The 13,549-nt window shown below is 36.7% G+C and overlaps 1 protein-coding gene and 1 non-coding gene across 4 annotated transcripts in view; both read left to right on the forward strand.

The window, feature by feature from the left end:
• Nucleotides 1-13,549, forward strand: part of Tmc1 (transmembrane channel like 1) — a 455,769-nt gene that overhangs the window by 168,838 nt on the left and 273,382 nt on the right. The window contains exon 6 of one of the 3 annotated variants that reach the window (XM_087184105.1): nt 6,717-6,898. The exons of the other annotated variants lie outside the window; for them this stretch is intronic. The gene's annotated coding sequence lies outside the window, so the exon portion shown is untranslated. The remainder of the gene's footprint in view (nt 1-6,716; nt 6,899-13,549) is intronic. 3 annotated transcript variants of the gene reach the window in all.
• Nucleotides 1,212-1,318, forward strand: LOC147825970 (U6 spliceosomal RNA). The gene has a single exon (XR_015440175.1). It is a non-coding gene; the product is annotated as a U6 spliceosomal RNA (small nuclear RNA).

Genomic DNA, 13,549 nt, shown 5'->3' on the forward strand with positions numbered 1-13,549 from the left:
TTTCTTGGCATTCCTGTCTGTGCCCTTAATAAGATTGTGGGCTTATTAGCAGACATAGCCTGAAAACTGAAAGAGGGTGTAAAGGGAAAGGATTATAAATAAAATCTGGGTGAGGCATTTGGGATAGTAGATAGCCAAAGAATCTAACCCAGGAGGTGTCTTCTGACCCATTGAACAGTGGTCTTTACTCTTGAGTCTGATCCCCAATGTGTGAAATGAAAATATGGGCTAGACCCTTGGAATTTCTCAATAGGATAATTTTTTTTAACCCGAGGGTATCATTTTGTATTTTCTCCTTCTCTTCATACTTTATCCTGTGAGGTTGCCTTTGAGCTTTGAGATGAGGATCTTGCTCACTAAACTAATTTCTCCTCCATCTCAACCAGTTGTTTGAAGCAGGAAACTGGAACTTCTTGATTCTACCTCTTCTTGTTCACATCTATTTAATTCATGAGCAAGTTCTACCAGTTCTATCTCAAATATAGTTTCCAAATCTATTAGTGAAATGTTCCACTCTCCCACTTCTTTTACTTCTTCTACCACTTTTTCTAAGCCACAACCACTTCCTGTTTATGGAAATAAGCCTTGTTATCGGTCTCCACATTTTCATGTTTACCCCATCCAAACTATTTTTACCACTGTACTCAGAGTTATCTTTTAAAAACACAAATCTTGTCATACTATTTTCTTGCTTAAGTGCTTCCAGTTTCTTTTTGGTGTGCTTAAAATACAGTTTAAATTTTATAACTTAAATTTTATAACTTAATTTTCCATTGCCTATGAAGTACTCTGTGGTTGGGTTCCTACTTGTTTCTCAAGGCACAACCTAAGGCGCTTTTCCACTTTACTACAGCCATGCTCACCTCTTCTTCTTCAAGTACACCATGTTCCTTCATAAGTCCTGGTCTTTGAGTGTGCTATTCTTTCTACATGGAATGTTCTTAGGCCTACCATTTAAATGACTGACTTCCCACCCCTAAGGATTAATACTTTGTAATTACATTCATGTGCTTTTGGAAAAAAGGAAAAAAACATTTACTTATATATTGATCCATCACAATGAAATATAACAATCAAGCTTAATAGAGAGTATATGATTTGTCGACTATAGTTAATTAAATTATTTTAAATTTTAATTTTGAAAGCTTTCTTTTACATGAAGCAATAGATATGAAAGAAATTCAGAAAATATTTTTAAGAGGATATGTTTTGTGCTTGCTTTGGCAGCACATATACTAAAATTAGAATGATACAGAGAAGATTAGTGTGACCCTTGCACAAAGATGACACACAAAATCATGAAGTGTTCCATATTTTAAACACAAAGGATATGTTTGGTGTAATCATAAAATCCTGTTGCACTGTAATTTCCAGAAATTATAAAATACACAATGTGATCTTTCAGATCAACTATAGTGGCTTTGAAATGTCTCATCCTTTGAATAGCTTCTAATGGAATATCCTACTTAGAAAATTAATTGAAATGTTATATTTGGGAAAAAATATCAGAAAATTTTCTCCTACAAAAAGAGAAAAATCAATGGATGATAGAGAACATTGACATTATCAATTCATTGCTTTAGAGTAGGTGTTTAGTCTTGTGAAAATGATTGAGGCATTCACACATTGTTCTTTAAAAAGTTTTAGTAATGTCAGACCAGCATATTTTGTTGTTATTTCTAGTATTCAAAATTTGCATCTTTTTTCCTATGTAAGTGTCCATTTTCTTACATTTTTTTACATTGCGTATTTATTTGGCTTCTCCAAAAGTTCTGTGCATTGATTTTTTTCAAGGAAAAGATTTTAAAGCTTGGTGTTTCATGCACATTTTTTCAAAGCTGCTTCTGACTCTAGAACTGTGTGTGTTTTTGATTAACCTCTAAAAATTTGCTCTAGGAAATAGCTAACACAGGAATGAAAAATAGCTTTAGCAAAGAGTAAAACCTACTGATCTTCTTGTGTATACATTTTGTTTCGGATAGGGTAGTACATCAAAGATTGGAATTAACTTTTCAAAATTTATCTTCACTGTATACAGAGCTTCAAAATGAACACACTATTGTGCCTGGGGAAATGTTTAACTTGTTATACTTATAATCTACAGTCTTTCCCATCAATGAATCTTTTCAAAATTGATAGAGAGAATAATTTTTTCCAAATTTCAGAAAATATCACACATAAAGAAACTGTTCCAAGACAGTGAACCCTTTAAAGATTTGGAGAATGATTTGCAAAAAGAACCTGTTATGGCTTCTATAAAGATATCCCCTCAAAGCCTCTTTCACTCATAGGTGAGGCTTTTGGGAGTGGCTGGATTATGAGTGTGGTAACTGGATTAGTCCACTGGCTTAGCAGGGTTCTGGGTGTGGATAATAGGAAGGGTCACCCTGGGTGTGGCTGGTACCTTCCAATAGGCTTGTAGCCTGAATGGAATGAAAGGGAAAAGGCTATTGAAGGCTCACTGCTAGCTGCTTCCTGCTTGCCACACTATAAACTCTTTTCTGCCATGCTGCCCTGCCTTGATACCAGCTAACTATGAACTGAAACCTCTACAAACTGGGAGGTAAAATAAACCTTTCTTCTTTTAACTTGTGGGTGCCAGGTATTTTGCCCTAGCAATAAGAAAAGTAATTGAGATAGCACAAACAAGAGATTAATTTCTTTGACTTTTACCCAAAAAGTATGAGTCTATAATTTCAGCAGTATCATGTCCTTCAGTAGAATAGAGGTTCATGTCCAGAATATCATTTTCTAGTTGTGTTTAATTTTTATGTGAGCTTAGGAGCAATTACCCTAGAAATAGGAAAGAAACTCACAAGTAAATCCTTTCTTTTAAATTTCCTGTCCTCAGTATGAACATAACTGAATGCTTTACATATGATCTGTGTTTAGAACATCAGGAGGACTGAATATTATGCAAAAGAACCAAAGCCTTGGAAATACAAAAAGAGTTTGAGCTGAACTCAGATTATTTATGCCATGTGTTAATCAGTTTCCCATTACTGTGACAAAATACTTGAGAAAAGCAACTTAATGATAGAAAGGTTTAGACTGAGTCTGTATACGTTGGGATCTAATTATACACCTAGTTCTTCAAATTAACTTCCACATATAATGTGTATTCAAAAAAAAAACTAATGAAATATGATAACCTATAGCTCACGCACATAGTCTTCAAGCTCAACAGTAACTGTAGCAATTATTTAGAACTTCAACAAAGTATTTCTCTTTTTCTGAGAGGTGTATTTTATCATCAACATCATCAAAAATTGCCAATGCACGGTAATAATAAAAAACATGCTGGGCTAAGTTTTATTATTGCTTTTAACCTTTCTAAAGACAGTGCACTGGCCCAGCCCTAGGGACACAAATGCTCATGAAAATCAATCTTCTCTAGCTTTAGTACTTAATGCTGATCTCATCTGTTTAATCTCATTCCTAAATTCACTTTATCTGCTGTAAAACATTTATAAGACTCACTCCACAATTTATTTGTTTATGTGAGGTGTCTGTCTCTTCCACCAGTTGGTTATTTTATTCTCATGAGGGAATAAAATATACCTCTCTGTCCATCTGTATTTTTGGTGCCTGGCACATACTTGGTATTCAGGAAATATTTGTAGACTAAAAAAATAAAGGTTGTAGAAGAGTTTGTAAGATCAATAAATTTCTAGAAAACAGCACTTTGAATCAGCAAATTTGTTCACAAAGATCTCTTGGTTGTGTTACTTGCACAAGAGCTGGCAAGGCCTATTAGTGTACAGTCATATATTCCCATCAAATAAGTGATCATCAGAATTTTTTATTTTTTATTTTTTATGAGTATGTTTGTAGTACATAATGATTACATTTCTTATAGGGATTTGGTACATTTATATAACACATCTCAATTCTTTTTTTATCCCCTTTCCCTCCCTTCTCTCTCCATCTCATGATCCTCTTCCCATTTGAAAAAAGATATACTGTATCTCCCTACTTCCTATTATCTGTTTGCTCTTTGTATTTGGGGTTTCTCACGTAAGTGAAACCATGTGATATTTAACCTGCGTGTCTGATTTACTTCATTTAAAATTATGGTTTCAGAGTGCATCTATTTTCCTACAAATGACTCAAGTCTATCCTTCCTTGTGGCAGGGTAATACCCCATTGTGTATAAATACTTCATTTTCTTTATCCATTCATCTGTTGATGGACATGTAAGCTACTTCTAGGTTTTAGCTATTACGAATTGTGCTGCTACAAACATGGTTATGCATGCATCACTGTAATACGATAACTTTAACTCTTTCAGGAAGATACATAGAAGGAGAATAGCTGAGAAGAATGGAGTTTCTAGTTTTAATTTTCTAAGAAATCTCCATAGTGATATCCATAGTGGTTGTGCTAGTTTACATTCCTTCCAATAATGTAGCAGTGTTCCATTTACCTGCAGTTTTTCCAGCATTTGCTATTGTTTGATTTCTTGATGATGACCATTCTTTCTGGAGTAAGATGGAACCTCAGTTTTGTTTTTTTTCATTTCTCTACTGACCAGCAGTGTTGAGCATTTCTTCATATATTTATTGGCAATTTATACTTCTTATGAGAAGTGTTTATTCATTTCACTTGCCCATTTATTGATTGGGTTTTTTATTTTGGACAATCTATTCTTTGAGTTCTTTGTATATTCTAGATATTAGTTCTCTGTCTGAGGAATAGCTGGAAACCTTTTTCCTATTTTGTAGGTTGTCTCTTCACTGTTTGTTTTTTTTTCTTCTGCTGTTTAGAAAATGTTTAATTTGATATGATCCCATTTGTTGCTTCTTTGTACTATTTCTTGTGCCATTGGTGTTCCATTCAAAAAGTCCTTGCCTACACCTATGTCTTCATGAGTTTTACCTATTTTATCTTTCAACAGATTAAGTATTTCTATTTTAACATTTAGATCCTTGATGATTTTGATTTTAGTTTAGTACCTGGTGAGAGATATGCATCTTCTGCATGTGGATAGCCAATTTTTCCAGCACCGTTTATTAAAGAGGTTACTTTCCTCTAGTGTATGTTATTGGCCTTCTTGTCAAAGATTGGTGGCTGTTTCTACATCCCCTATTCTGTTCCACTAATCCATAAGTCCATTTTTGTGTCAGTTCCTTCCTGGTTTTGTCTCTGTAGCATTGTAATGTAACTTCAAATCCAGGATTGTGATCCTGCTTGATTTGCTCTTGTTACCCAGGATTGCTTTTCCTATTCTCTCTTCTGGTTCTGTATGAATTTTAGGATTGTTTGCCCTCATTTTAGTTTATTTTTTTTCCCTCATTTTATGAGAAATGGTATTGGTATTTTATTGGGACTGCATTAAATCTGTATATCAGTTTTGGAAATATGACCATTTTTACTATATTGGTTTTGTCTATCCTGGAACAGAGAAGATTATCAGAAATTATATTTCATTAAGAGAATTTTTGTTTTATCTTCTTTAGTAAGTTTTACGCATGTTGCCTTTTAAACGGAGGCAGAACATCAACCTGAATGCATGAGGGAATGCAGGGTGGTGGGCCCTGATATCCTGACACAAAGTAAAGCAATATCTTTTTGTACTTTGAAGATTTGAAAATACAGCTTCTTCAGTAAAGAATAAAAAGGATAGAGGACCATGTCCTCCTCACTGACCCTCCTCAAATATTCACATCCATCTGAATTATTTTTAAACCACTACATTTGTGGTAATTTACAGCAATGGGAAAATTATAGAATGAGTCCTAAAACCAATGTGCTCTAGCTTTCTTATGGGTGTTGTGTATCCTAAGATGTGGCTGTTTATCAGAAACAAAATGATTTATGGGGAATAAAATACAAAAATAAATGATAACAGAAGAAATTCTTTGAGTTTGGGCCTGGTTAACTGTGAACCCATGACTCAGCATGGTAGTGGATAATCAATCACCTTTCCCTTTGAGTTGCTGGAACTCAAAGAAGCAGATAGCAGGTAGGAGCCAGACTCCCCACTGATTTCATGACCAGACCTTTGAGGAGAGCTTGGTTGGAGAGGGCAAAGAGCTATGATTTTGTTGCCACTGCTTCGAGCCATTTCAAATGCTGGGATGAATTGTGTTCTTCCAAAACACAGGTTGTAGACTTAGTCACCAGTACTTGTAACCATGACCTTATTTGGAAGTAGGATTTTTGTGGATATAATTAAACTAAAACGATGTCATAGAGGATTAGGGTCTCAATCCAGTGTGAATGGAGTCCTTGTAAATAGAGGAGAGAAGCAGACACATAGAGAACAGGCCATCTAATGACAGAGGCAACGATTGGAGAGATGTGTTTAGCATCTAAGGAATGCCAAGGAGTGATGTATTATAAGTAATCTAGAGATGATTTAAAGTGTAGGGGAGGATGTGCAGAGTGTATATGTAAATACAATGCCATTTTATCAAGGAACTTGAGCATGCACAGATTTGTGGTATCCATAGGTGGCCCTGGAACGAATCCTCACAATGTCAAGAGATGCCTGCCTAGGCCTGCTAACTCATTGATTTCAGACTTCTAGCAACTCTGAACTCTGACAGAATAAATTTCTGTTGTTTTAAGACACCTAGTAAGTGGTAGTGTGTTACGACAGCCTAAGAAAACCAGCACTCTACAGTGGCCTTGTTGTGTCTTTTGCCCTGGGGACTTGATCACACTGGTGAGCCACATTCCTGGCCCACCATAATAACCCAAATTTCTTTCAGGGCCATGGGCCTGAAATTCTCCAAGATCTGTGCCTGTTTACTTGGAGCCCTTCCACAGAAGGAATGAACTCCCAAGGACCAACTGCTGCCGGGCTTCTGGACTTGAGACAGGTTTGCCCCTGCCTCCCCAAGCAGTCTGTGCAATCCGAAGGCTGAAAAGGAATCTCACCAGAGACTCCCAGGTACCAGGGGCCCTGGAAAACTAAGAGGGAGGCAGTTAGAGCCTGGAGGAGACCAACAGAGTCTCTGAGCTGCTTGTTACGGACTCAGTGTGGAGCAGGGTGGGCCAGAACCACTGTGTCTGGGGAATGCAGCACAGATCCGTTTTTGGACCTTGCACTGTGGCAGAACATTCTGCTTATGTACAGCTAGTTAATGTTAAGCATAGACGACCTGGCAGAGCACTGTGTGCCTTAATCAGAGTAGGAGTAGTGTGCATTTAGAACCAGAGAATACCTCACAGGTGAGAAAGTGTTACATCAGATCTCTTGCCATTTGTAAAACTAGTCACCCACCCACCCATCCAGCCTCCTGTGATGTTTGTTCCATGGTGTGATACTTATTAGACATGAATATATTATGATTGATTCTGTTTAGATTTAGAAGGCTAATCTGTTTAACATATTTAAAAAAGGATCACGTTTGCAATATCTCAGTGGTCTTTATATTCTTGCTATGTAAAATGAAGATTTATTTTATTTTAAAAATTGAATCAATTAATTGCTTATTTTTTGAGGCAGGGTCTTGCTAAGCATTCAGGCTGGTCTTGAATTCACTATGTTGCCCAGGCTGGCCTTGAACTCACAGTGATCCTCCTGCCTCATCCTACCAAGTGCTGGGATTACAGGCGTGTGCCACCATGCCTCACTGAAGATTTATTTTAGAACCTAAATATCATATTTATATATACTCACACACTCAGATGGTTCTTAATATTGCATAGGATGTGCTTTTAAGGTTCAACTTTATGTATGTATATATATTTCTTATATGTATATATATTTTTTGGTACCAGGGATCAAACTCATGACCTTGCACTTGTGAGGCAGGAGCGGTGCCACTGAGCTAAATTCCCAGCCCAGCTTTGTGGGTATTTAAATCTAAGTATAAAGTTCAAAGATACAAAGTATAATCAAGTATATTCACTTATCAGTTGCCTGTTCTTATTTATGGTGAAGAAAAATGAATGTAAAGTTAAACATCTCATTTAATTTCAAATCTATTTATAAAGCACTTATTTGTGAAATACTCCAGTTGTAGAGTTTCTTTTCTCTACTACTATATTTTGGAAGGTTAACTAAATAAAGAAAAGCGTGAAATAGAAGGGAGAATAGAATTACACTGTGGAAGTCGGCTCATACTTTATCAGCCTTGGCCGTACTTCTGCTGATGTATTTTGCCTTTAGCTTGGACATTTTAAAAGATTATTTTAAATTTATTTCTGCTATATGAACAAATGAGAAGTGGCCAATTCAACATATGGAAACTAATGTGGTCACCATCATGTAGCATTTCGTCTAAAAGGTAGTTGGATTTTTTGGATCCTGGACACATAATGATTAGAAATCATGCCACAAGTTCTATAAGTAGCCATCTCAATTTATCTTTTCTCAGTGTAGCTTTTCAATGCAGTTGTGTTGACAGTGTCTAGGTACTAACACTAGGTGCATCCTTATAGCTGTTTGAAAACAAATTAAATTATCAAACTGACTGAATCTGAAGTATGAGTGGATGCATTCTCATGCAAATACATATATCATCACACGAGCGTGTATATCCTCCCAAGAGCTGGTTGATCCTGGTACACATTGGTAGATTTCACAAGTGTGGGTTGGTTTGCGCAGGGGTGGGTTAGTCATTATAAGTCAGCCAGTCCTTTGGGCTTTTTCCCTTTCACATGCACCAGCTGCCATTTCTGCTTCCTGCTATGAATTAAAACAGCACAAGACCTATAAGCCTTACTCTTGGACTTCCCAGTGTTTTAAACTGTGAGGCAAAATAAACTTTTTTTCTACATAAGTTACCCAATCTTAGGTATTTTTGTTGTTGTTGTTAAATTCTTTTATTGGTACACTGTAGGTATACAACACAATTACATTTCTCATTGGGAATTGTACCTTTACATGATGCAACTTGGTTCTTCTTTTTTCCCCATTCCTAGTCCTCCCTTCGCCTCCTCCACCCTTCCCTATTTACAAAGACTTTATTTCCATTTTTTCCATCTCATCATTTTTTTCTTTCCCTTCTTTCCTTTTCCCTACCTTCCCAATACCCCTACCCCTTTGGACTTTTTCTTCCTATTTTGCATTATTGATTACTCATTCTAATCATTGGTACATTTTAGGTGTACAATATAATGACATTCATCATTGGAAATTTGCACCTTTGCATAATCTCTCTTGGTTCTTGTTTTTCACCCTTGCCCAGCTCTCCCTTCAACCCCTCCATTCCTCCCTATTTACAAAGATTTTGTTCCTATTTTTCCATTTTCTCATATTAATTCCATTCCCTTCTATCCTTTCCCCTAGCTCTCCCACTTCCTTCCCCTTTGCCCCTTTTCTTCCTGTTTCACATTACCTATTATACATTTAGTCCTTATTTACACTTTCAGTTTCTCACATCAGAGAAACTATTCGGTATTTATACATGGGTGTCCTATTTATTTCACTTAAGAATATCGCCTCAATGTGCACCCACTTAGCTATAAATGTCTCTAATTTCTCATTTTTATGTCTGAGTAGTACTCCATTTTATAAAAAACCACATTTTCTTTATCCAGTCTCCAGATGATGGGCATTTGGGCTGTTTCCAAGTTTTAGCTATTACAAACTGTGCTGCTATGAACATGGGTGCACATATGTCACTGTGGTGTGATTCTTTTAATTCTTTGGGGAAGATGCCCAGCAGTGGAATAGCTGGGTCAAATGGGACTTCCAGTCCTAGTTCTTTGAGGTATCTCCATACTGATTTCCACAGTGCTTGCACCAGTCTACACTCCCACCAGCAGTGGAGCAGGGTTCCTCTTTCCTCACAGCCCTGCCAGCATTTGTTATTGGTGGATTTCATGATAGCAGCCATTCTTTCTGGAGTGAGGTGGAATCTCAGCATTGTTTTCATTTGCATCTCTCCAATGACCAGTGATGTTGAACATGTTTTCATGTATTTATTTGCTATTTCTACTTCTTTGTCTGAGAAATGTCTGTTCATTTCAGATGCCCATTTTTGGATTGGATCTTTAAATTTGGGAGGTCTGATCTTTTTAAGTTCTTTATAGATTTGAGATAGTAGACCTTTGTCTGAGGAAGAGCAGGTGAAGATTTTTTTCCCACATTGTGGGTTGTCTCTTCACACTGCTGGTGGTTTCTCTTGCTGTGCAGAAGCTTTTGAATAAGAAGAGATCCCATTTGTTGATTGTTTGTGGTAGTTCATGGGCAACTGAGGTTTTGTTCATAAAATCTTTTCCTACACCGATGTCTTCAAGGGTTCTACCTAACCTCTGTTCCAACTGGTTCAGAGTTTCTATTTTAATATTTAGATCTTTAATCCATTTTTATTTTCGTTTAATGCATGGTGAGAGATATAGGTCTAGTTTTAATCTTTGGCAAGTTGAAACCCAATTTTTCCAGCACCATTTATGAAAGAGGCTATCTTTCCTCCAGTGATGGTGTTTGGCTCCTTTATTGAAGATGAGATGGCTGAGTGTGTCTGGCATTGTTTCTGCATCTTCTAATCTGTTCCACTGGTCCTCAAGTCTGTTTCTTTGCCAGTACCATGCTGTTTTTATCACAGTAGCTTTGCAGTAGAGTTGCAGGTTGGGGATTGTGATACCCCCTGCCATGTCTCTGTTACCTAGAATTGCTTTTGCTATTCTGGGTCTCTTCTTGCTCCAAATGAATTTTTGGATTGTTTTCTCAAGGTCCGTGAAGTATGGTGCTGGAATCTCAGTTGGAATTGCATTGAATCTATATAGCAGTTTTAGAAGTATGGGCATTTTCACTCTATTAATCCTTCCTACCCAGGAGCAGGGCATGTCTGTCCATTTTCTGATATCTTCAATCTCTCTTTTCAGAGTGCCATAGTTTTCAGAGAAGAGGTCTTTCATTTCTTTCGTTAGGATGATTCCTAGGTATTTCAGTTTTTTGGATGCTATTGTGAAAGGAATTCTTTGCCCTATTTCTCTCTCAGTGAGTCTGTCATTCGTGTAGAGGAAAGCTATTGATTTTTGTGTGCTGACCTTGTAACCAGCTACTTGACTGAATTTGGTTATTAAGTCTAGAAGACTTTTGGTGGAGTTCTTGGGGTCTTCTATATAGAGTATCATGTCATCTGCAAATAATGACAATTTGACTTCTTCATTTCCTATCTTTATTCCTTTTATTTCTTTCTCTTGTCTAATTGCCATGGCTAATGTTTCCAGAACTATATTGAACAAGAGTGGTGATAGTGGACATCCTTGTCTTGTTCCTGATTTTAGTGTGAAGGATTTCAGTTTTTGACCATTTAGTATGATATTGGCTGTTGGTTTTTCATAGATGGCTTCTATCAGTTTGAGGTAGAGACCATCTATTCCAATTTTTTGTAGGGTTTTTATCATAAATGCATGTTGAATTTTTTCAAATGCTTTTTCTGCGTCTATGGAGATAATCATACGGTTTTTGTCCTTGGCTCTATTGATACAGTGTATTACATTGATTGGTATGCATATGTTGAACCATCCCTGCATCCCTGGGATGAATCCCACTTTATCAGGGTGTATGATCTTCTTGATAATCTTCTGCATTCTATTTGTTAGTATCTTATTAAGGATTTTTGCATCTATGTTCATTAGTGAGATTGGCCTATAGTTCTCCTTTTCGGTTGGGTCTTTCTCTGCTTTGGGGATCAAGGTGATGCTTGCTTCCAGGAATGAATTTGGGAGTAATGCTTCCCTTTCAATTTCATTGAAGAGTTGAAACAGTAGTGGCAGTAGTTCCTCTCTAAATGTCTTGTAGAATTCAGCAGTGAAGCCATCAGGACCTGGGCTTTTCTTAGTTGATAATTTTTTAATTACATTTTTAATTTCATTGGTTGATATTGGAATGTTTAGAATTTTTAGATCTTCTTTGTTCAACTTTGGTAATTCATATGTATCTAGGAATCTGTCCATTTCTTCTGTGGTGTCCATCTTATTGGCATATAGGTTCTGGAAGTAGGTATTGATGGTCCTCTGGATTTCTGCTGGGTCTGTTGTCATTTCACCCTTGTCATTCCTAATTGCATGGATCTGTGCCTTTTCTTTCCTTTTTCTGATATGGTTGGCTAAGCGTTTGTCAATTTTGTTGATTCTTTCGAAGAACCAACTCTTGGCTTCATTGATTTTTTTTGTATCATTCTCTTAGTCTCCATTGCATTGATTTCTCCTCTGATCTTTATAATTTCCTCCCTTGTTTGAACTCTGGGGTTGTCCTGCTCTTCTTTTTCTAGAAGCTTGGGGTTCAGCATCAGGTTGTTTAATTGGGCTCGTTCTGTTTTCCTAATATGCGTATTCACTGCTATGAATTTCCCTCGTAAGACTGCTTTCATTGTGTCCCATAGATTCCGATATGTTGTATTGTCATTGTCATTTAATTGAAGGAACTCCCTGATTGCTTCTTTAATTTCCTCTGTGACTCATTGGTTATTCAGAAGTGTGTTGTCCAATTTCCACATGTTTATGAAATTTTTTGAGTTTCTTTTGCTATGGATCTCCAATTTCATCTCACTATGGTCTGATAATATACAGGGGATAACTTCAATTCCTTTGTACTTGCTTAAACATGTTCCATGTGTGAATATGTGGTCTATTTTGGAGAATGAGCCATGTGCAGCTGAGAAGAATGTGTATTCTGATTTTGTGGGGTGGAAGACTCTGTAAACACCTGTTAAGTTCATTTGTTCAAGAGTTCTATTGAGTTCTAGTATTTCATTCCTTATTTTTAGTCTAGTTGATCTATCTATTTGTGACAGTGGGGTGTTGAGGTCCCCCACTATGGTTGTATTAGTGTATATATGACTTTTCATGTCCGTTAGTATTTGTTTTATATAGTTGGGTGCACTAGTGTTTGGTGCATAGATATTTATGATTGTCATCTCTTCCTCTTGGATTCTTCCCTTTACAAGGATATAGTGCCTTTCTTCATCTCTCTTAATTAGTGTTGGTTTGAAATCTACTTGATCTGCAAAGAGGGTAGCTACTTCTGCTTTTTTTCGGGTTCCTGTCACATGGAGTATTGTTTTCCACCCTTTAACTTTTAGTCTATGAGTTTCCTTTTGAATGAAGTGTGTTTCTTGTATGCAGCATATTGTTGGATTTTGCTTCTTGACCCATTGTGCCAGTCTATTTCTTTTGATTGGTGAATTGAGACCATTAATGTTGATGGTTATAACTGAAACGTATTGACTTGTCACTGCCATGACTTTTTCTTTTTGTTGGGTTCTCCCCCTTGACATTTAATTTCTTGTCATGCCAGATGGGTTCATTCTGCTTTGCTTCCTGGGGTTGTGATCCTCAATGTCTGTTCCTAGGATATTGTGTAAAATTCTTTGGAGTGCTGGTTTGGTATTCACAAAGTTCCTAAGGTGCTCTTTGTCATGAAAGTATCTTATTTCTCCATCCATTTTGAAAGATAGTTTTCCAGGGTACATCAATCTGGTTTGGAGGCTGTTTCCTTTTAGGGTCAGAATATGTCACTCCCAGCTCTTCTTGCGTTGATGGTTTGTGTTGAGAAGTCTGCTGTGATTCTGATGGGCTTTCCTTTGTATGTGATTTGTTTCTTTTCTCTAACTGCTTGTAGAATTTTGTTCTTCCATTGAGT

Source organism: Heterocephalus glaber, unplaced genomic scaffold (genome assembly GCF_053883595.1).
Source record: "Heterocephalus glaber isolate CG9 unplaced genomic scaffold, H.glaber_assembly_v1.0 deba00001481, whole genome shotgun sequence".
Lineage (NCBI taxonomy): Eukaryota > Metazoa > Chordata > Mammalia > Rodentia > Bathyergidae > Heterocephalus > Heterocephalus glaber.